The 22,170-nt window shown below is 35.5% G+C and overlaps 1 long non-coding RNA gene across 1 annotated transcript; it reads right to left on the reverse strand.

Annotated features, from left to right (window-relative positions):
- On the reverse strand, window positions 4,872–14,251 carry LOC110267744. The gene is made up of 3 exons (XR_002355643.1): window positions 14,046–14,251; window positions 10,133–10,138; window positions 4,872–4,882 (listed from the first exon to the last, which is right to left on the reverse strand). It is a non-coding gene; the product is annotated as an uncharacterized LOC110267744 (long non-coding RNA).

Below are 22,170 nucleotides of genomic sequence, written 5' to 3' on the forward strand. Positions count from 1 at the left end.
GTGGCTCGAGAAAAAGGTACTTCAAATTTGTATGTGACATATGCTATGATTACAAAAGGTAGTGTGAATGTGATTGAAAGTAAAGAAGTTTGTAGTTTGTGACATAGAAGACTTGATCATATTAGCGAAAAAGGACTTAATGATTCGGCTCGAAAGGATGTTTTTTCTAGTTTAAAGAATGCAGAGTTGGAGAAATGTTCTCATTGCATGGCTGAAAAACAAAGAAGATTATCCTTTAAGAAACATCAACCTTTAAGAAAATCAGACTTCTTAGAATTGGTGCACTTTGATATTTGTGGTCTTTTGAAGGTACAATCTTTTAGTGGTGCTATTTACGCTATTATTTTTATATATGATCATTCAAGAAAACTTTGGATTTATGCTTTGAAGACAAAGAACTAAGTTTTAGAGAAGTTTAAAAAATTTCAAGCTTTGGTTGAGAGACAAACAGGTAAAAAATTGTAATGTATTCATACTGATAATGGTAATGAGTATCGTAGACCATTTGATGAGTATTGCAAGAAGCAAGGTATTAGGCATGAAAAGACACCTCCTAAAACACTTCAATTGAATGATTTAACAGAAAGGATGCATAGAACACTGATTTAAAAAAATTAAGTGTATGCTTCCTGAAGTTAAGCTACCTAAAGTCTTTTGGGATGAGCGCTACTTACAGTGGCCATGTGATTAATCTGAGTCCTACAATTGCTTTGGACAATGATGCTCTGAATCATATTTGGTCGGACAAAGATTTCTCATATGATCACTTGAGAGTTTTTGGATACAAAATATTTGTTCATGTTCCAAAGGATGAGAGGTCCAAGTTGGATGTGAAGACAAGGCAGTACATTTTTATTAGGTATAGTCAAGATAAATTTGGTTACATACTTTATGATCTAGTTGAAAAAAGGCTTGTAAAAAGACGTGATGTGAAATTTATTGAAGACCAGACTATTGAAGAGAGTAGTGACTTGACTGATGTAGATTCAGTTTAGCTGCCTCCTTCACTAGAACTAGCAAAAAAGCAAGACCAGGAACATATGCAGCAAAATATGCCTTTGGTTCCTGATGATCAGCATATGGGAGATCCGATTGATACTCCAGCTGATAATGATGCTGATAATCAACCTGAGCTACCTGAAGATCCACCAAGTTTCTATCTTAGAAGATTTATTAGAGAGCGACGACCTTCAACAAGGTATCCTTCGAAAGAGTATGTGACATTTATTGATGGGTATGTGACTTTGACTGATGGGAAAGAACTTGAATGTTATGAGGAAGTTATGAAAGGTGATGACAATAAGAAATAGTTTGATGCAATGCAAGATAAAAAGTAATCCTTGCATGATAATTAAACATTTGAACTTGTGAAGTTGCCAAAAGAAAAAAAAATTTTGCAGAACATGTGTGTTTATAAATTGAAGCATGAAGAAAATTATCAATTTTCGCGGTACAAGGTTAGATTGGTATTCAAGGGTTACAGGTAGAAAAAGGAAGTTGATTATAATGAATATTTTCACCAGTTGTGAGAGGATCTTTTGTTAAGATTGTTTTAAGTTTGACTGCAAGTCTTGATTTAGAGATAGAGCAGATGGATGTGAAAACTGCTTTTTTCATGGTAATCTTAAGGATGAAATTTATATGGAACAATATAAAAATATCATAGTAAATGCAAAGAGGATTATATTCGCAAACTGAAGAAGAGCTTATATGGCTTGAAACAAGCTTCGAGACAATAGTACAAGAAGTTCGAATCTGTTATGAAAGAACAAAGCTACAAGAAGACTACTTTTGATTATTGTGTATTTGTTAAACAGTTTGCTAATACTGATTTTATAATCCTTTTGATATATGTCAATGACATGTTTATTGTTGGTCAGAATGCTTCTAGGATTGACATATTGAAGAAGCAACTTGCAATGTCATTTGTAATGGAGGACCTTGGGCTAGCAAAGAAGATTTTTGGTATTAGAATCGAGCGTGATAGAAAAGATAAGAAACTTTGGTTGTCACAGGAAAAATACATAGCGACAATGTTGCACAGGTTCCAAATGGAGAAAATAAAGGCAGTTAGTATTCCTCTTGCTACACACTTCAAATTAAGTTACAAGCAAAGTCTATCAAGTGAAAAAGAGAAAAAAGACATGAAAAAAATTCTATATGCATCAGCCGTAGGTAGTTTAATGTATGCCAAGTGTGCACAAGATCGGATATAGATCATGTTGTTAGTTGTGTTAGCCATTTCGTTTTAAACCCAGAAAGAGAGCATTGGAATGCTGTAAAATAGATAATGTGATATCTTCGTAGTACTTTTAGCATGAAGTTGTGTTATGAAAGTGAGAAATCTATTCTAGTTGGTTACACTGACTCAAATATGGCAGGAGATATTGATTTTAGAAGGTCCATTTTAGATTTCTTGATCAACCTTGTAGGTGGAGGTGTGTCTTGGCAATTGAAATTGAAAAAATGTGTTGCTTTGTCCATTACGGAGACCGAATTTATTGTTATTACCGAGGTGTACAAGGAGATGCTTTGGATGAAGAAATTCTTGAAGGAACTCGGATTTGCTCAAAAGAGGTAAGTGTTGTTTTGTGATAGTCAAATTGCTATACATCTTGGTAAAAACTTAACTTTTCATTTTCGATCCAAACATATTGATGTGAGGTATCATTGGATATGTGATGTTTTGAATGTTGAGCTATTGGAACTTGAAAAAGTTCACACCGATGAGAATAATTCTGATATAACGACCAAGGCATTACCAAGGTGGAACTTCGAAGTTTGTTGCTTGATCGCCGGATTGGCGGTTACCTCCAAATAGTCGTGAGGGGGAGATTTGTTGGGTTTTTGGGCTCCATTCCTATGTGAAGAAAAAGCCCAAATGTTAGTATCCAAGCCCATGGTTCTCTTGAAGTGGATGAGTGAGTTAGAGTTGAGGAGGAGATGTTTTATTTGTAAGAGAACACCAAACACTAGAGAGAAGAGAAGAGAGAAAGTTATTTTCGCACATATACAAAACTGTCTCTGTAAATTGGTTGCTACACATTCGTTAACTGTTGGATCAAGCTCACATTTGGATAGTGTATTCTAGACACCTGGTTCTTCATTTTTACCGTTCAGATCTTCAATTCAATGTCTGTAACTAGAGATATTGGTCACGCACAGTAATTCTATTTTTGTATTATTTTCATCTTTTTGTTCTTATTTTGTAAGTTTTGATGTTTGAATTTTTTGACTTATTGTATGCATGTTTTGTGCAGTTATTTGTGGCTCTCTTGTATCCAATTTTTTTTATCATAATAGAATTATTTTCTAGTTTTAGTGACTCATGATTTTTATTTCTTATATTGAGGAGATTTTTCACGTTAAAAATTTTAGTGTGTTAACTTACTTTTAATTTTTCACATGCAAAAAATTGTTAAATATCAAGTGTAAAGAATGTAAAAATTAGTCACACATTAAAAAAAATAAAAAATATATAAAATAATAGACTCATCAATTTAACACTTCAAAATTTTGAAATAGATATAATATCTTCGTATCTTATATTTACCCAATAAATACAATACTAAGAAGGACAACTATACCCATATCAATTTAATACTCGGATACTCAGCAACCCCTTAAAGAATGATGTTTTGTTAACAGCGCAGGGAATATTTTGTCCTTATATAAAATCATTTATAAAATAATTATATAACTAAATACTCACGTTATTTCATTTCTTCAAATTATTACTTTTTAATTAAATATTTAGAAAAAAATATAGAATTAATTAAGTTGATAAATATTTAAAATTTTAACTAATGATCTTGAATTTAAATCTTGATCTTTTAAAAATAAAAAATATTAAATATTTATTATTTTTTGTTGTGCAAAATAATTATTTTTTAGAGTCAAAATAGGTAGTCAAAATTTCAACGAGAATATATTATTGAAAAAGCAAGAATTTTTTGCTTTGCTTTCCAGGTATAGGATCCACGTTTGGTGATGATAACTGATAAGGGCAATCCAAATAGACACTTAGTCTTTCAGGATAAAAATGTCAAGTGAAAAATATCTACAACAAACAACAGAGTGAGGATTATGTATTCTTAATTAATTTGGGCTAACCGAATGATTAATTTATTTATTTATTTAAATAAATATTAAAAATTCAAATTTTGTCATATACAATAATGTACATACAATAAATTGTTAAATAAAATTCTATTCTTGTGAGGCAAACAAAATTGGCGACAGTGATTCTGTAGGCCAGGTGAAATGATTAATCACTCTATTTGATTTGGTGGTAATGTCTTAGGTCTCCAGGTGTCTTAGTTGAGGACAGTTGCCCAAAGAACTTCTTCTATGTCATGTTTGCTTGTCTTCTTTATTTTATGGTACCTATTCTGATATAGAATAAAAATGCATAAATATCGAAAGAATAAGATAGATGGCATATGTCGTGGATTCCACCGTTTAAAAGTATTTAATAAAATATGATTATAGATTTGTTGTATTTTTTCTGTATTTTATGTATATTATTATTTTCTATCTAAATAGTAGCCTGTTTTATTTGCTTTGTTGTTATGCTTTTGTACATTCTCCGCCATTCAGATTTATTGAAATTTTATTCTCTGAAAAGAACAAAAAAAGTGTATGTATTAAGTGAAAGGTAATAGATTAACCCTACTAACGTAGATTTAATTTGCTAAGAAGTCTTACTTTAAAGATTTTTTTTTTTTGGTGTACTTACTTCAAAAATATTTGCTTTAACATTAGAAAGGAGAAAAGTGCGTTTAACTTTTTTGAAATTTGAACGACTTTTTTTATGTTTGGTTATTTTTTTTTTTTCACATTCTAAATTCACATTCAACGTAAAAATAGAAGTTTCAATTACCTTTCACTTAATAGATGCATAACAAAGTTTAATTACCTAAAATAGTTTGAATGTTATGCTCGGATCGACGTTATAGCTTTACCCACGTGATTAATATTCCTCTAAAAAATTCTGTTAATGTTCAAGGGGCAGCTAAGACATATTTAAGAGCTGGGAGCCATAATTGCTACATACATCATTATTTTCTTTTCTGTATTGGTAAAAGCCTCCTGACTGAGGTAATAGCAATAGCTGAAATGACATAATCTCCCTATACTTAATTAAGAGGTTACGGGTTCGAGTCTTCATATCTTAAAATATCTACTATTTGTTCTTTAGTTAGAAAATACTTAATAAATATTTCTTTTTCATTCACCAATTTTTTAATTTTATGAAATCAAATATTAATATGCTTCGACTTTTTATGAAATACTAAATTTCACTACAAAATAATGTTGATTACCATCAAATTTATCATTGGATTAATAAGATAAATTCGCCACTAAATAAATTATCGTCGGATTTACCGTCATCCTGTAGTTAATAGTATAAACGGCACCACAAACCTCTTACCGGTGGGTTTTTTTCATCTTACGCTAATTACCGGCAGATTTTCTGTTAGTGTTTTTCATAGATTATCGAGTCTGAGTTGATGATTACCGTCGGATTAATCCGACGATATATCTGCCGGTATTTTTTTATTTTTTATTTTTTGGCACAGTTTAGCCATAAATAACAGCTAAATCAAATTAAAATTCTTGTTAACGAAATTATTATTAGAAATCTAAAATTAGCATAAATCAACAAATTATTTTATTAAAAATAAATGGTATGAATACAATAAAATCTCACAGAAATAGAGCAATGTACCCTAAACAAACAAAAATGCATAAAACCTAACCTCTACAGATCCTGATAATCGTCGTCATTGGTGCCCTACTGGCAGCGGCGCGCGCATCTACTAGCTGTACTCCTCCATCTGCTATCGCAACCGATCGAGATGCTCCAGCTTCTCCGTCAGGTCCGAACTGGCAGCAACGTGTGCAAGAGTTTTTCGATACCTCTGCTTAGACTGCTCCTGTTGCTGGTGAAGCTCCTATGTTAATTTCTACACCTCCTCCCTTAGGTCGATAACTTTTCAGAGATCAGTAGGTCTGGTGGTAGAGGCAGAGGAAGCCGCCGACATGGAGGAGCAGAGGCCACTGGCGAAGAACGAGCTTAGCCCGAAGAGGCGATTCTTATGGGGTTTAGAGGCGGTCTCGCACCAAATCTTGTCGGGATCCACGACTGAGGTCTCGGATCCGGCTTCGTCGACTCCACTAGGCGGCTGAGATTATTAGGTCACGACCTCAAACCTCTGCTGATACTCCTCTTGAGACACACACTTTAGTTGTGATTAGGATAATAGTTAAATAATTGACTTCAAACCAAATAAAGCTAAAATTTAGGATTAATTTAAACTTACATAATGGACTGCCAACCACTCGTCAGCAACTCTCTACTTGTTTTCCTTCAAAGTATGGGTATACTTGAAGGTCTCCGCCAATGTCGTCTCACGATCCAACAACTTTGAGTACAAATTAATATATCAACCAAACAATAAAATAAACGAACAAATTAAACAATGATATATATATATATATATATATATATAAATTTTGACAAACTTTTTTTTGAAATTCGGATTTAGCCACCGTTGAAGGTTCCATCCAAACCAAATTAACATTATTATTTTTACATTTAAGCATTTTTCAAACAATTTCAGCAGAGGAAATTAGCAAACAATTAAATAATCCAACATCTTTCAGCAATCTCAGAGCCTAATTTAACCTATTTTAACCTATCTTATATAAATTTTGACAGACTTTTTTTTGAAATTCGGATTTAGCCACCGTTGAAGGTTCCATCCAAACCAAATTAACATTATTATTTTTACATTTAAGCATTTTTCAAACAATTTCAGCAGAGGAAATTAGCAAACAATTAAATAATCCAACATCTTTCAGCAATCTCAGAGCCTAATTTAACCTATTTTAACCTATCTTAACCACCTAAATCTACTAAAATTGAAAATCAAACACCTTAAACTCTACTAACTACTTAAGTAACTTGATAACGAAAAAGGAAATTAAACACCCTATACTCTACTAACTAATTCAAGTAACTACTATAACATAAAACAATGCCAAAATTATTACCAATCTCGTCTTCGTCTTCGTCTTCATGAAGATCACTGATCTACTTGTATACCTCGACGACCTGGGCGAAGCCCTAGTTGGCGATGTTCGTCAGAAGGCAATGCTTGAACCCCTCGTTATCTCTAAAATGAGCTTCTAGATCATTTTTATATTTGGACGGATCCACGAGGTTAGGTAGTCTTTCTCCTGATGAACATTGCTCATGATCTGCTGAAAATGTTTGGCTGCTCGATGGTCGTAGATCTTCTGGATCATGAGGTTGTGCTCCACATCCCATATGAATTTCAACTGCACAAAGTGATTCACCAACATTATTTATTTGGAATAAAATACAGTTCAAATATAGTAAATTAATTCTAACCAAATTGGGTTCTTACCTCCCACTTCTGAAACCAGCGCTCTCTGGTCTCAGCTGGGATCTTCTTGTAGGTTGGCCACAGGTGGTCGTACATAGACTTAATGACCTTGAATATCTTCTGTGTGCAAGTGATGTGTGAGCATCTTTCCTTCATTTTATATTTATTTTAAGTTAGAATTCATTGAGTTTTTAATTAAATTTTAGTGTTTGATACCCCTTTGGATGATACTTTAAGTTGCTTTGGTGTTTTAATTATTTTCGGAGATGTTCGGATCAGTTTGGCAGAGTTTGTGTGCAAGAAAAGAGAAGAATTCAGATATGCCAAGGTTGTGCTAAACGCGGACCTGAGCGTTTAGCGCCAACAACTCAGCAGCGCTAGGGAGTTTTTTGCCCATTAGGGCACTAAACGCCAAGCCTAGCATTTAGTGCCAGCAAGCTAGAGACGAATGAGAGCTTCCTGCCCACAAGGGCGCTAAACGCTGGATTTGGCGTTTAACGCCAATGATCTGGATCACATTCTCACTAATGAAGCATCTTTAGTTGGATTTAGCTTTTAATTACTCTATTTTATTTTATTTTAGTTATTTTCAATTACAAAAAAGATCTTTTAGGTTTAGAATTTATTATTTTATTTTAGTTTCAAATTAGATTAGGTTAGATATAAAAGAGAAAAGATTCAACTTTCGGGGGGAGCTTCTCTCTTCCACACTTTCACATTTTTGGAACCTTAGTTTTCTCTCGAAGTCATGAGCCACTAAACCTCCTCGGTTAAGGTTAGGAGATCTGTTTATTTTTATGGATTAAATCTATTATTATTATTCTATTTTAATTAATGTATTGATTCAGTTTCAAGGATTACTTTCATTCTTCATCTTATGAATCTGGGTAGATCAGAAGAATAACCCTTTTGCTATATGCGTTCTTGTGATTCTTGGAAGAGTTATATCACTTGAACACTAGCTTGAAAGTAAACTCCTCCTAAATTGCTAATTACTTGGACTTAATGGGATACGTGACATATAATCCTTTTATATCCGAGTAATTAGGATTTTGTGGCCAATAAACTAGAATTGAATCTAACCCTCTAATCGAAATTAAGTGACCAAGACATTGGCGGTTAACGAGGTTAGAGGAGACTAAATCACTAAGGAATTAGTGTTTAGTCACTACTCACAGTTTGCCATGAAATGAATCTTGCATGATTGAAATAGTTGGTAAGAAAACTTAATCCGGACGAATAAATAACTCCGAAACTTAACTGTTTTCTCATATATATTTCACACCAATTCCACTGTTGGCATTCTCTACTCTCTGAATTATTGTTTAATATTTTTGAACCCCAAAACATCACTTTCTTCTTGCCTGACTAAGTGAGTCATTCGACTATTGTTGCTCAGTCTATCAATCCTCGTGTGATCGACCCTCAGTCACCTGAGATATTACTTGGTACGACCCAATGCACTTGCTGGTTAGTTTGTGGACTTTGAATTCTGCCACCAAATTTTTGGCACATTGGGGTTGGGTGCAAACCTATCAGAGAACAAACTGCACATTAACGATCAAATAAGATAAATGAACTTAACCTAAACAAACTTAAGATAAATAAAGTTAATATTAAAAAATTGAACTCATGACTGCATGCCATCGGGCTAAATACTCAGCCAGATGACGGGTGGTGCTGGAGGGACATCTTGCTCGGGGGCGTTGGAGGTATCACCCACTGCAGGCTCTGTCGATGTTGTCACTGCATCTGCAAGGGGGCACAATAGAAGGAAGCACCCAGTTCGGGTTTGGGACCATGATAAATTGCTGGTCCAATGGACCCGCCTGTGACATCACAGAGATCGACGGAGTAGCCAGGGTAGAGGGGATGACTAAGTAGCCGTGGGGGATTCGGTGGAAGCCCACCCTCTACCACGACCACGTGTCCCACTCGACCTACCTCTGCTGCCTGTCATCATGTCTGTACAAAAAATACATTAATAACATATTATTAACATAACAAACACCAAAAAATAATAAAAACAATAACAACAAAGCCTTGTCCTACTAGGTGGGGTCAGTGATGAACGGATAATTTATACGCTTTTTGGCATTGTTTTTACATAGTTTTTAGTATGATTTAGTTAGTTTTTAATATATTTTTATTAGTTTTTAAATAAAAATCACATTTCTGGAATTTACTATGAGTTTGTGTTTTTTCTGTGATTTCAGGTAATTTCTGGATGAAATTGAGGGACTTGAGCAAAAATCAGATTCAGAGGCTGAAGAAAGACTGCAGATGCTGTTAGATTCTGACCTCCCTGCACTCAAAGTGGATTTTCTGGAACTATAGGAGTTCAAATGGCACACTCTCCATTGCTTTGGAAAGAAGACATCCAGGGCTTTCCAGCAATATATAATAATCCATACTTTGTCCGAGTTTAGACGACGCAAACTGGCGTTCAACGCCAGCTTTCTGCCCTATTCTGGAGTTAAACGCCAGAAACGATTTCGTGCACCAGTCAGCTATATGGATCAAACGATATCATTGGGCTCTATCATGTATCAAGTCTACAAAGAGATTGTTTACATGTAGATCTCGTTTGGCCACCTCATTTATGGTCTTTCTAGGTCTTCTTCTACCTTTCACCCTTTGTCCATCTTCCATCTCATCCACCCTCCTGACTAGATGCTCTGTTGGTCTTCTTCTCACATGTCCAAAGCACCTGAAACACGATTCTACCATCTTTTCCACGATAGGTGCTACTCCAACTCTCTCTCTCTCTTTCTCTCTCTCTCTCTTATATCTTCGTTCTTTATTCTTCCAATCACGTATGACCACTCATCCATCTCAACATCTTCATTATTGTCACACTTAACTTATGTCCGTGCTCTCCTTTAGCCACCCAACACTTTGTACCATAAAGCATAGTCGGTTTGATAGCAATGCGATAGAATTTACCTTTAAGTTTTAAAGGCACATTTTTGTCACATATAAAACTGGACACACTCCGCCATTTTAACCAACCTGCTTGGATCCTATGATTTACATCCTTTTCAATCTCTCCATGATCCTTTATGATGCACCTAAGATACTTAAAATTTTTAACTTTTCGTAAGGTGTTTTCTCCAATCTTCACCTCTATATTCAGGTTTTTCGTTCGGCAGCCAAACTTACATTCTATATATTCTGTCTTGCTACGACTTATGCATAGACCATACATTTCTAGAGCTTCTCTCCATAAATCTAACTTCTTATTTAGGTCTTCCTTTGACTCTCCCACAAGGACGATATCATCGGTAAAAAGCATGCACCATGGCACAGGCTTTTGGATATGCTCTATGAGTATTTCCAAGATTAACGTAAAAAGGTATGGACTTCAAGATGATCCCTGGTGTAATTCTATACCAATAGAAAATTTTTCTGTCATAGTACCTTGAGTTTTCACACTAGTTGTAGTCCCATCATAAATGTCTTTATTGCACGAATATATATAAACCCCAATTAATTAATAAATAATTAACTAATAAATTAAATATGAGCTAAAGAATTAAGAAATTAAATTTTATAATTTAGAAAATTAAAAATATTTAGGATACAATTAAAAATACCAATCTTAAAGATTTTGGCGCAAAATTAGGCTAACAGGCTAAAACGATTGAACCGAACCCAAGTTGGACCCAAGTCCAATCATTTAACCCTCACCCACGTAAGCCTTCAGCACAAATGGAAGCCCTCCTTTCATAGAGAGAGTGAGAAATAGTGAAGAAGAGAGAAGAGAGCAAAAATCTAATGTCGCTATTCATTCTCCTCTTCAATTGCTCATATATTTCAATTCGTAGTTCTGATTGACGAGCCGTTTGTGGGCACGTGTTCATCTCGAAATTTTTTTCAATTCTATTTGAACAAAGTGGTAAGGATCTCTGAATTTCTTGCTCAGTTCTTCCATCTATATTTTTTGTGTTTTGGGTATAGTTATTGAAAAAAATTTGTGATTTTGATTATGTAGGCGATATCTAGCATTGAGTTATTGTTGAGTTTCACCCCAATCATCAATGGATAAGGCAAAAAATCACTAAACCTTTGTGAATTATTAAATTGGTGAACTCTAGTATTCATCATGGTGAAATTGTATGAAATTAGAATGATTACATGTGAATTAGAGTTAAATTGGTGCATTGGAGTACTTGAATAAAGCTTTCGCAGATATAACTTATTGGATTTAATTTGGAGTCTTGGAAGCTTGAATTATGGTGTTTTAAGTTTGGGAAAAATCGGCCAAGGGGTTCATGCGTACGCACGAGGCATGCGTACGCATGAGTATTCTGTTTTTCAAGAAATGTTGATTTCAATTATTTTTGCCTATCCAGCCTATTTTTTCACCTCTGTAACTCCTGTTTAAGTTCCAATAACTACTTTAAGACTTTGGGACGAGCAAGAGTATACTGGGTGAACTAAAAGGGATATTTTCGGTTATGAATTTAGAACCGATGTCTTAAGATTGTAGAGTACTGTGAGTGGATTAACTAGAGTGCTTTGTGGAGTGTACTGAGTGGATTAAAGATATCATATCAGAGTATAGTGGAAATAAGTTTGAAGAAATATATTTTTATTTTGAAACTGAATTGGGCATGATTGTTCATCTTGAGCTCTCCTTCTCGAAAGTGCAACCCCAGTGAGATGGTGGAAAGTGAGGATCCATTTTTTTTTCATCCTGGTATTGTAAAATCGCCTCCAGTAAGATGGTGGGAGGATATGATCCCCTCCTTTGTTGCTCTTGGATATATGAGAACGTACCTCCTGAGTAGACGCAAGGATTGTGGTTTTGTCCCACTTGCTCCAAGTTGGTTGTTGAGGCTCCCCGGGTAAATGCAAGGGTGTGGTTCACCCCACTTGCTCTGGGTTGAGATGGTTTGAGTTTTCTAGGTAGATGCAAGGGTGTGGTTCGCCCCACTTACTCCAGGTTGGTAATTATAATTTTTCTACAACTCACTGGGTAGACGTAATAGCTCGCCCCCACTTGCTCCAAGTTGAGATTTGAGATTCCCTTGACCTTGCATCGCAAGTGTGGCCGGCCACTTATACTTTTTTGGATGATTTCTGTAAGACCCCTAAATTTTTAAAAGTTATTAATAAATTATTATGATGTATTATATTTATTTAAGACTACAGTTTAGATATTTTTATATAAAAATTGAATAAACTCTTATTTATTACTTAAAATTTTCATAATTGAAAAATAATGAGCAATTTATATGCCTTAATTTTAATATATAGATTTTAACCTTATTTTATAAACAAAGGAGGATTAATTTATTTATCTCCAATTTTTACTAAATTGGTATTTAACCGAAAATTATTTAAAGATTATTAATTAGAAGATATTTTTAAAGATAGATACTTTATATTTAATTTGATTCTTATTATTATCCTACTTTTTATTTATTTTATAAAATTATACTACTATACCTAAAATTTTAATAAAAATAACTAACCTAATCCCAATTTTATCTAAATCTAATTTTACCCCTAAACCTAACCTAATCTAAACACATACACACCTTTCAGAAAAGGAAAGTAAGGAACGGGGAAGCAAGAAAGGAAGGGAAAAGGGGTGAAGAAGAGAGAAAGAGAAGCAGACAGGGAGAAGAAGAGGAGAGTGGAGGAGGAAGGGCGCCGGCAAGGAGCCCACGGTCGCCGCCGTCGCATCGCCAAAGGAATCAGAGCCGCGAAGAGAGAGAGAGAGAGAGAGAGAGAGAGAGAGCTCAGGAGAGAGAGGAGCGTCACCATCGTCGTCATGGTCGCAGGCGTGAAGGCCGCCGTTGTCGCCGTGCCTTGCCCAGTCGCCGATGAGATGGCTGAGCGCGAGGAGGAAGTAGCCTTCGTCGTCACCAAGCCATCACCGCCGCCAAAACCGCGGGAGAGGAGATGCGTGTTTGACCCGTCGCCGCCGGCCCGTCTAGCCCGAGCCTTGTCACCGTCGCCATCCTTGTTAGATCCACCGCCTCTGAAGCTTCTGGCCGCGCCCTTACTGCCGGAGAATGCCGCTGCCGCCCAGAAGCCGCCACTGAAGCCTAGGTCTACTTGTCATCGCGAGTTTCTCTGTTGTACGCCGCCGTCGGATGCCGCCGTGACCATCACTGAACTCTACACTGCCATTAGTCACTGATAGAGGTATCTTTGTTGCCTCTATTCCGCTTTAGGTCCTTCGCTTCCTTAAACTTGCTCTACTTTTACTTTTACTTTGCTTTTATCCTATTTTCTGCGACAATTAGGTTGAGTATTGACGCTAGTGTTGCCGCGGGGCTGCTGAAGCTGCTGCTAGTTCTGATTTTATTATCTTAGTACTGGTCTGATCTTTCCCTTAGGTTTGGTCAATTTGTATGTTCTGTTTTATCACTGCTATGGTTTCCATGTTCTGATTTTAATTCTAGTCCTTACTTTGTCTTGAATCCCCAGGGTTGTAATTGCTTTTAATTTCTATCCATTTTGAATCTTCTATTTTGCTGCAACCATGGCCACTGCTGTGAAGATTAATATTATCGCTGTTCTGGTTCCTGCCACTGCCGTTCCAGTTGCGTGAGAGTCGCAGCTGCTGCCATGAATTAAAAGGAGAGGAAATTATCACGATAAATTTGTGCGAACTCGGTTAATCAAGGTAGGGATTTTTCTTAAATCTATTTTACATTATAGGGTTGTTATAAATCGATTTTAACGCGTAGAATACATTTTTGTGATTTCGTGAGTCTTACGAATTGAATTGAGTTATTTTGGTTGAATGAGATTATTAGTTTGATTGATACACTGATCGATTGAGAAAGTTGGATATTTGGATTAGTTGATTGATGTTATTAAAGTGGTTTTCCTTGAATTATTAGAGAAGATTTATTATTGCCTTTTAGGTTAATTTTGGAAACGGTTTGATTTTAGAAAAGATTTAATATTAAAATTTGATTTGATATTAAACCCATTTTGATATTGGAATTTGATTTTAAAATAAATTTGGAAAGGACTTGATATTTGAAAACGGGTTATTTATTGAGCATGACTTGCTATTTTGGAAATGATTCGAAAAGTGTTTGAGGAATGGTTTGGTTTGAAATTGTTTGAGAAGACCGAGAATTCTTAACTATTGATTGATGTTGTTAGTTGAAGTCGGTTTAAATTGCGATTTATAGGATTGGTTAATTGAATTCTGGATTTTGTAATTTCCTTGGATTGAGTGTTGTTGTGATAATGGTTATTGGAAGTGATTTGACTGATTAATAGGCGTTTGGTTTGGTTTGGTTAGGATCCGAAAAGGGTGGCAGTGTCCAAGTTTTAGAGGAGATGCTGCCGAAATTTTATAGCTATTGGAAGTTTTATTTGAAGTGACTAATCAGAAAGATTTATTTTTAAACATTATATGTTTTAAGATTGATTTATTTATCAAAGAAAGAATTATGTTTTGAATTGGGATTGTTAATAAACGGGATGGAAAGAAAGATGATGAGGATTGATGAAGATTTTCTTTGAAATATGGTTTTTGAATGAATTTGGAAATGAGATTTGGATGGATGAATGATTATGATGTTGAGAATGTTGAGATATGATCTTTGAATTATTTATATGGCTTATGAATTTGAAATATCTGAGATACGAGGTTCCCTGGATTAAGTTCCATGGCTTGCTACCACGTGTACCAGGTTGAAAACTCGATACTCTGTTGACCCTACGACGTAAGTGTGACCGGGCACTATATAAATTCCCGGGAATGTTACCCCCATTGAGCAATATTGATTATTTGAGAAAAAGCTATGCATAGACTCTTGGGGATGCATGTCGGGGAGCAGTCTAAGGACAATTCAGACTTGTCGGGTTGGCTGGATAACCGACAGATGAGCCTCATCAGCCATAGGACAGGCATGCATCATATGCATTTGTATGCTCTGCTTGGGTTTGAACTTGTTTTGGTTTGCCTAATTGCTAAACTGTTCGTAACTTCTACTTGAACTATTTGCTGTAACTGTTTCCTACTTGTGCTTTCCTTGTCTGTCTTGCCTGTGTTTGTCCTGGCGTGTTACATTTGAGAATGGACTTTGGTGCTGAATTAATTATTGTGTTGTTTGATTGCGTGGTTGGTTTCTGATTGAGATTTGCTTATGAGAAAAGAAAAACTTTGGATTTATGAAAATATTAAACATTGTTTCTTTGAAAAGGTTTTGAACGATTAGCTATTGGATTTTAAAAGGATTCTTAAGGCAATGATAATCACTGAATTTGAAAATAGTTTTCTTATTGAATATCTTCTTATGACAACTTTGAAACTCCGTGGTGAGACCGTGTGATTAGGTTCTCACCCCCTACAGCTTTACCTTTTCAGGAACCAGATGAAGAAGCATTAAGAAGAGTTATACTATGTTTGGTTTATATGTTGTTGTATTAATTAGATTATTTTCTCCCCTCATCTTTGTTATTACAAGTTTGTAAGAGGGATAGGAATTGTATGTTTTATACGTATATTATATTGAGTTATTATGTAAGGAGTCTTTTATATGAATCTATGCCTGCTTGTATTTTTCTTAAAATAAAGTATTTATTTCTGGTTTTCAAAGAAAACAGCGATACAGTATCGAGTCACATGCTCCTATTCTAGTATTTAGTATGTAAAGTAGTCGTAATACTTCTTGCTATCAGAGTAGCGCAGCCGGAAGCGTGACTTCTGAGAGTGAGGGTGTTACAATTTCTCCCAATGAGACAATAAATGAACAAATATATATGCATAGACTCTTGTGTTTGTGCACACGCAGGGACTATTGATGATGAAAATTATGGTCGGTCTAGAATTTTCATCAATAGAAGATCAAATCATTGTCATAGTATAATCCTAAACCAACAATTAATTCTCTTGATCAAATTTTGATATGATTGTCACAAGTCAACCCCAATAAAAAGTAACCGAGAGTATTAGTCTCGGGTTGTACTCAAGAGAATGGACAAACATGTGCATTAATATTGGTTAGAATTCCAGGGTTGGGAGTCATAAACAAGAATTTAAACTACTAAACTTAACATGCAAGGAATCTTAAAGGGCAAGAAACTAAATCAAAGCAATTAAGCAAGGTGTAAGTAAGTACAATCTAACAAGATAACATATAAAGCTACTTCTATTCTAAGACTAAGTGAACAACTAAACTAACTATAACAAGAATAAAGTAATTGGGATTTTTGGGTTTCAAATATGAATAATAAAAGAAAATCTTGGCTAGGCATAGGAATTGGGATCACCATCATTGTCTAATAACCATATCTTGACAATTATGAGGAACAAAGCCCATTACGTCTACTTCTACAAGTGAAGTATGTCAAATGGCTTGGTCAATTTCAACTCATAAGTCTTAATCTATCTTCTAATTGGCTTAGTAGTAGATTAGCGTCAATGGGTATTAAAATGACCACTAAGGGTTCTCAAATCACCAAATCAATTAGACCAAATGACTCAAGGTCACCCAATTCCCTTAGTCTAGGCCAAGAGTATAGAAAACTACTCCATAATTAAAGAAAACATTTCATCAAACACATGGCATGCACTAACAAAAGACATGTTTAAATTGCAAAATTAATTGGAAATCACAAGTACCCACTAACAATTATCAATATAAAATAACTCAAATAACACTATCAATAATAGAAAACATCAATGCACTAATAGAAATTCAAAATCTACAAAGTTCATAAAATGAGAAGAAAAGGAAAAAATGACAAGAAAACACAATTCCAACACAAGATCTAAACAAAATTATAACTAGAGAACTCAAATTAAGTAATTGAAACTAGAATTAACAAGACCCAATTCAGAAATTCAACAAAGGAAGATAAAAACAAACTAAATCTAGAGAGAAGTAAGAGTTTCTCTCTCTAGAAAAATAAGAACCTAAAACTAGCTAAAATTATGTGTCTTGGTGTGAATGAGTGGATCCTCGTTCCCCCTTAGTTCCTTGGGTCTTTTTCATGCAGAATCAAGTTAGATTTGGGCCTGGATCCCCTCAGAAATCGCCAGCCACGATTTTATTAATGATGTCATGTGTTGGGCGTCACGCATGCGCGTCATATGAACTCCTCAGGCCACGCGTATGCGTCGGCCATGCGTACGCATCGGTGGGATTTCGCAACACCACGCGAGTGCGCCAGCTTATGCGCGCCAGTCTCAGCTACACACGGCCACGCGTGCGCGTCGTCACCAATTTTCCAAAGCTTCATTCTTCATGTCCCTTCCACTTGTGCATGCTTCCTTTCCATCTTCTATACCATTCTTGCCCTATAGATCCTGAATCCACTTAACAAACACATCACGACATCGAATGGTAATAGAAGAGGATTAAAAATTGGCATTTTTAGGGTTAAAGAAGCATGTTTTAAACCATGGAGCAAAATTAGGAAGGAAACACAAAACCATGCAATTTATATGAATAAGTGTGAAAATATTGATAACCCCCCCCCCCAAAATTCTACACAAGATAAACCACAAAATTGGGGTTTATCAATTGTCCAGGGTTCGCTACCAGACATGTCGAGTTTAGCTGTATAACTGACAGATGAGCTCATTGGCCATAGGACAGACATACATCATGTGAATTTGTATGATTTGTTTGAGTATGCACTTTGTGTTTTGGCTTGTCTAATTGTTTATCTATATATATATATATGTGTGACTTAAATGCCTTATCTGTTTTCTTAATTGTGCATTACTTGTATGCCTTATGTGTGTCTGCTTTGAGAGATCCCTTATGTTGGTGGAGGTGACGCTAAGGGTTGCTCTAAACTGACGATTGGGAGGTTTGTAGAGAACTAAAGTTAAAGAGATAAAGTAGAATCCCTAGGTAGAATTACCATATTTCTGGTTGGTGAGAACTCTAGGTTTTGATATGAGTTGTAAAAGTTTAGGATTGTCTTTGGCTTCCTGGAGCCTTATATCTTATCTATTGGGCACTGTTACCATACTGAGAACCTCTGGTTCTCATTCCATATGTATTTGTTCTTTTTCAGATGCAGGATGTGAGGCACCTCATTAAGCGTGCTGGAGACTCTTTCAGAAGTGAAGATCTACTTTTTGGGGTTTTCATATTATGTACTTAGTTTATGTATATATGTATTTTCTCTATTCTCCACTGTTGTATTAAAACTTGTATCGTCCCTCCTAGAGATTGACCTAGAGAATTAGGAATGGTATTTTATCTTTTGGTTTATTTTTGGGTTGTACATATATATTTTCTAGCCGGCCTTTACTTCGCATGTCAAGTCTAGAGCTTGATTATGTATCTCTGTTATATATATATATATATATATATATAACAGAAATAAATAATCAAGCTCTAGACTTGACATGCGAAGTAAAGGCCGGCTAGAAAATATATATGTACAACCCTTTGATTTCTGTACAAGCCTTCTATCTTGACGCCTTTCGAGTGTGACGCATTTTTGGTCTTGCTTTATTCATCTTTTTCTTTCAAGGCTTCTAGATACATTATTTTTGCTATATATACATGTATGTATTTTATTTTTAGAGGTCGTAGCACCTCACCACCTTCGATTTATGACGTAGGCATAAAGCTCTGTGTGGTAGAGTATACAATATATGCAATCTTTACTCTCTTCCTTTCCAAAACCTTCCATAAGACCTCCATTGGCACCCTATTATATGATTTTTTTCAAATCAATAAATACCATATGTAGATCCCTTTTATTACTACGATAACTTTCCATCATCCTTCTTAACAGGTATGTAGCTTCAGTAGTGGATCTTCTTAGCATAAAACCAAATTAGTTCTCTGTTACTTGTATTTCTTGTCTCAGCCTCCGTTCTATCACCTTTTCCCATAACTTCATGGTATGGCTCATGAGCTTGATCCCTCTATAGTTTTTACAACTCTGTATATCCCCCTTATTCTTGTAGATAGGTATGAAGGTTCTCCTTTTTCACTTGTCTGGAATCTTCTTTGGCCTTAAAATCTCATTAAGAAGCTTGGTTAATGATGCGCGAGCATCTTATACCCCATTTCTTAGTATTTTCCAGTTGTTTTTAGTTAGAATTTATTTAGTTTTACTTGATTTTAGTGCAAAATTTCCCTTTGGATGCTACTTTGAGTTGTTGGTATTTTTATGATTTCAGGTGAAATTCGAAGCAATTTGGCGGAGTTTAGAGCTAAAAAGAAGAAAGCTATCAACACCTTCCCTGGGCGCTAAACGCCCAACTGGCGTTTAGCGCCATCAGGGGAGCCAAAACTAGAACGTTGATGCTCCCCCCTGGGCGTGAAACGCTCAAGCTAGCGTTTCATGCCAGCAGCAGTCTGAGTTCACTCTCTATTTGGGCTTCCAAGTGGATTTCGCATTTATTAGTTTTATTTTATTTTTTTGTATTTTTTAATTACAAACAATATCTTTTAGTTTTAGAATTTATTATTTTACTTCCGTTTCAAATTAGGTTAGTATAAAAGGGAAAAGATACTCTTCTTAGAGGAGACGAACAATCTTCTTCCTTCTGCACTTTTCAGAACCCTGTTTTCTCTATAAATTATGAGCAACTAAACCTCCTGGTTAAGGTTAGGAGCTCTATTTATTTCTATGGATTAGAACTATTATTCTTCTATTTTAATTAATGTTTTGATTCAATTCTAAAGATTGTTTTCGTTCTTAATCTTATGAATTAGGTGGAACGAGAGTATGACCCTTTTCTACATGAGTTTTACTGATTCTTGAGAGAGTTATCTAGCTTGAACTACAGCTTGAAAACAAATTCCTCATAAATTTCTAATTACATGAACTAATTGTGATATGTGACATAAAATCCTATTAGCTTTGGATAATTAGGGTTTTTGTGGTGTTAAACTAGTTTTCTGAACTTAACCCTCTAATCGGAATTAAGTGATCACGAGAGTGGCGGTTAATGAAGATTAGAGGAGGCTAAATCACTAAGAGATTAGGGTTTAGACATTTATGGTTTGCCATAGTACGAATCATTTGTTGTTAAAATAGTTGGTAAGAACTTTTAATGCGGAAAAATAAACATCTCTGAAGCCTTAACTGTTTTCTTATATTGTTTTTACACCAAACCATTATTCGCTTTCTTTATTTCACTCTTTATTGTTCATGCGAATTGCAACTCACCAAACCCCTTTTTGATTCGCCTAACTAAACCAACTTGACAACCATTGTTTGCTCAGTCCGACAATCTGCATGGGATCGACCCTCACTCACCTGAGGTATTACTTAGATGACCCGGTGTACTTGCCGGTTAAGCTGTGGGAATTCAAAATCCTGCACCAGTTAACCCACTGATGTCTTTCTCACTAAGGCTCTTCCAAACTTCAATTGGAATATTATTGGGTCCTACTACCCTACCATTTTTCATCTGCTTTAGAGCCTCTTTTACCTCGAAGTCTTAAATTCTTTGATAGTAGTCGAAGTTTTTATCTTCTTCCCTCGTGCATAACCGACCAAGGCTCGGAAGCGTCTTCTGTCCTTCATTAAATAACTCGTAGAAGTAGCTCTTTCACCTTTCATTAATCTTCTCATCTTGAGCCAAAACCTCTTTGTCTTTATCCTTTTTGCAGTTAACCTGATCCAAGTATTCTTCTTTCACGACTCTTTGCGATTCTATATATACCTTTTCTCCTTCCTTCGTGCCTAAAGATTAGTAGATACCCTCATATGCTCATGTTCTTGCTTCATTTACAACCACTTTTGTCTCTTTCTTAGCCGCTTTATATTTTTCCCAATTATCTACATTATGGCACAAAGGTCACTCGTTAAAGCGTTCTCTTTTTGCCTTTATTTTTTCTTGTACACTCGCATTTCACCACCAGGACTCCTTGTCTCTTAGTCCTATCCTTCTAGATTCACCAAAACTTTCTTTTACTGTTCTTCTAATAACTTCTACCATCTCCCTCCACATCTGCACCACGCTTCCATCCCCTTCGCACTTTACCTCTTCTCCTACCCGTCTTAGGAAGCTTCTTTGTTCCTCACCTTTCATCCACCACCACCTCGTCCTTGGATTCTTCGTATGATGTCTTTTTCTCAACGCGAAAATCCATGACGAATATCTCTCTCCCGGAATAATTTTACAATTAATGCAAGATTTTCGATCGACTCTCCTCAACAAGAAGAAGTCGATTTGAGAGCTTGTCATGACAATCTTATAGATTATAAGATGTTCGTCTCTCTTTATAAAATATGTATTTGTGGTGAGAAGGTCGAAGGTTGAGGAAAAATCCAAAATAGTTTTACCCTTGGTGTTGACCATCCTGAAACCATGGCCTTTGTGAATACTTCCATGCCCAGTCACCTTTCTTCCAACATGACCATTTAAATCTCCTCCTAAGAAAATCTTCTCTCTCGAAGGTATATCTTGGACCAAATTCTCTAAATCGTCCCAAAATCTTATCTTGTGTTGCTCGTCCAAACTCACTTGCGGTGTATAGGTGCTAATCACATTAAAAGTACCTCCTTCCACCACAAGTTTAATAGAGATGATCCGATCACCCACCTTCTTGACATCCACTACGTCCTTCTTCCACTGCTTATCTACGATAATACCTATCCCATTCCTATTCTTCACATTTTCTGTATACTAAAGTTTGAACCCGGAGGTATCCAACTCCCTAGCCTTCATGCCGACCCATTTTGTTTTTTGTAGGCATATGATGTTAATCTTCCTCCTTGTCATGGTATCAACCACCTCCATGAATTTTTCTATTAGAGTGCCTATGTTTGATGTCCCAAATCTCAACCT

Source organism: Arachis ipaensis, chromosome B10, assembly GCF_000816755.2.
Source record: "Arachis ipaensis cultivar K30076 chromosome B10, Araip1.1, whole genome shotgun sequence".
NCBI classification, from domain to species: domain Eukaryota; kingdom Viridiplantae; phylum Streptophyta; class Magnoliopsida; order Fabales; family Fabaceae; genus Arachis; species Arachis ipaensis.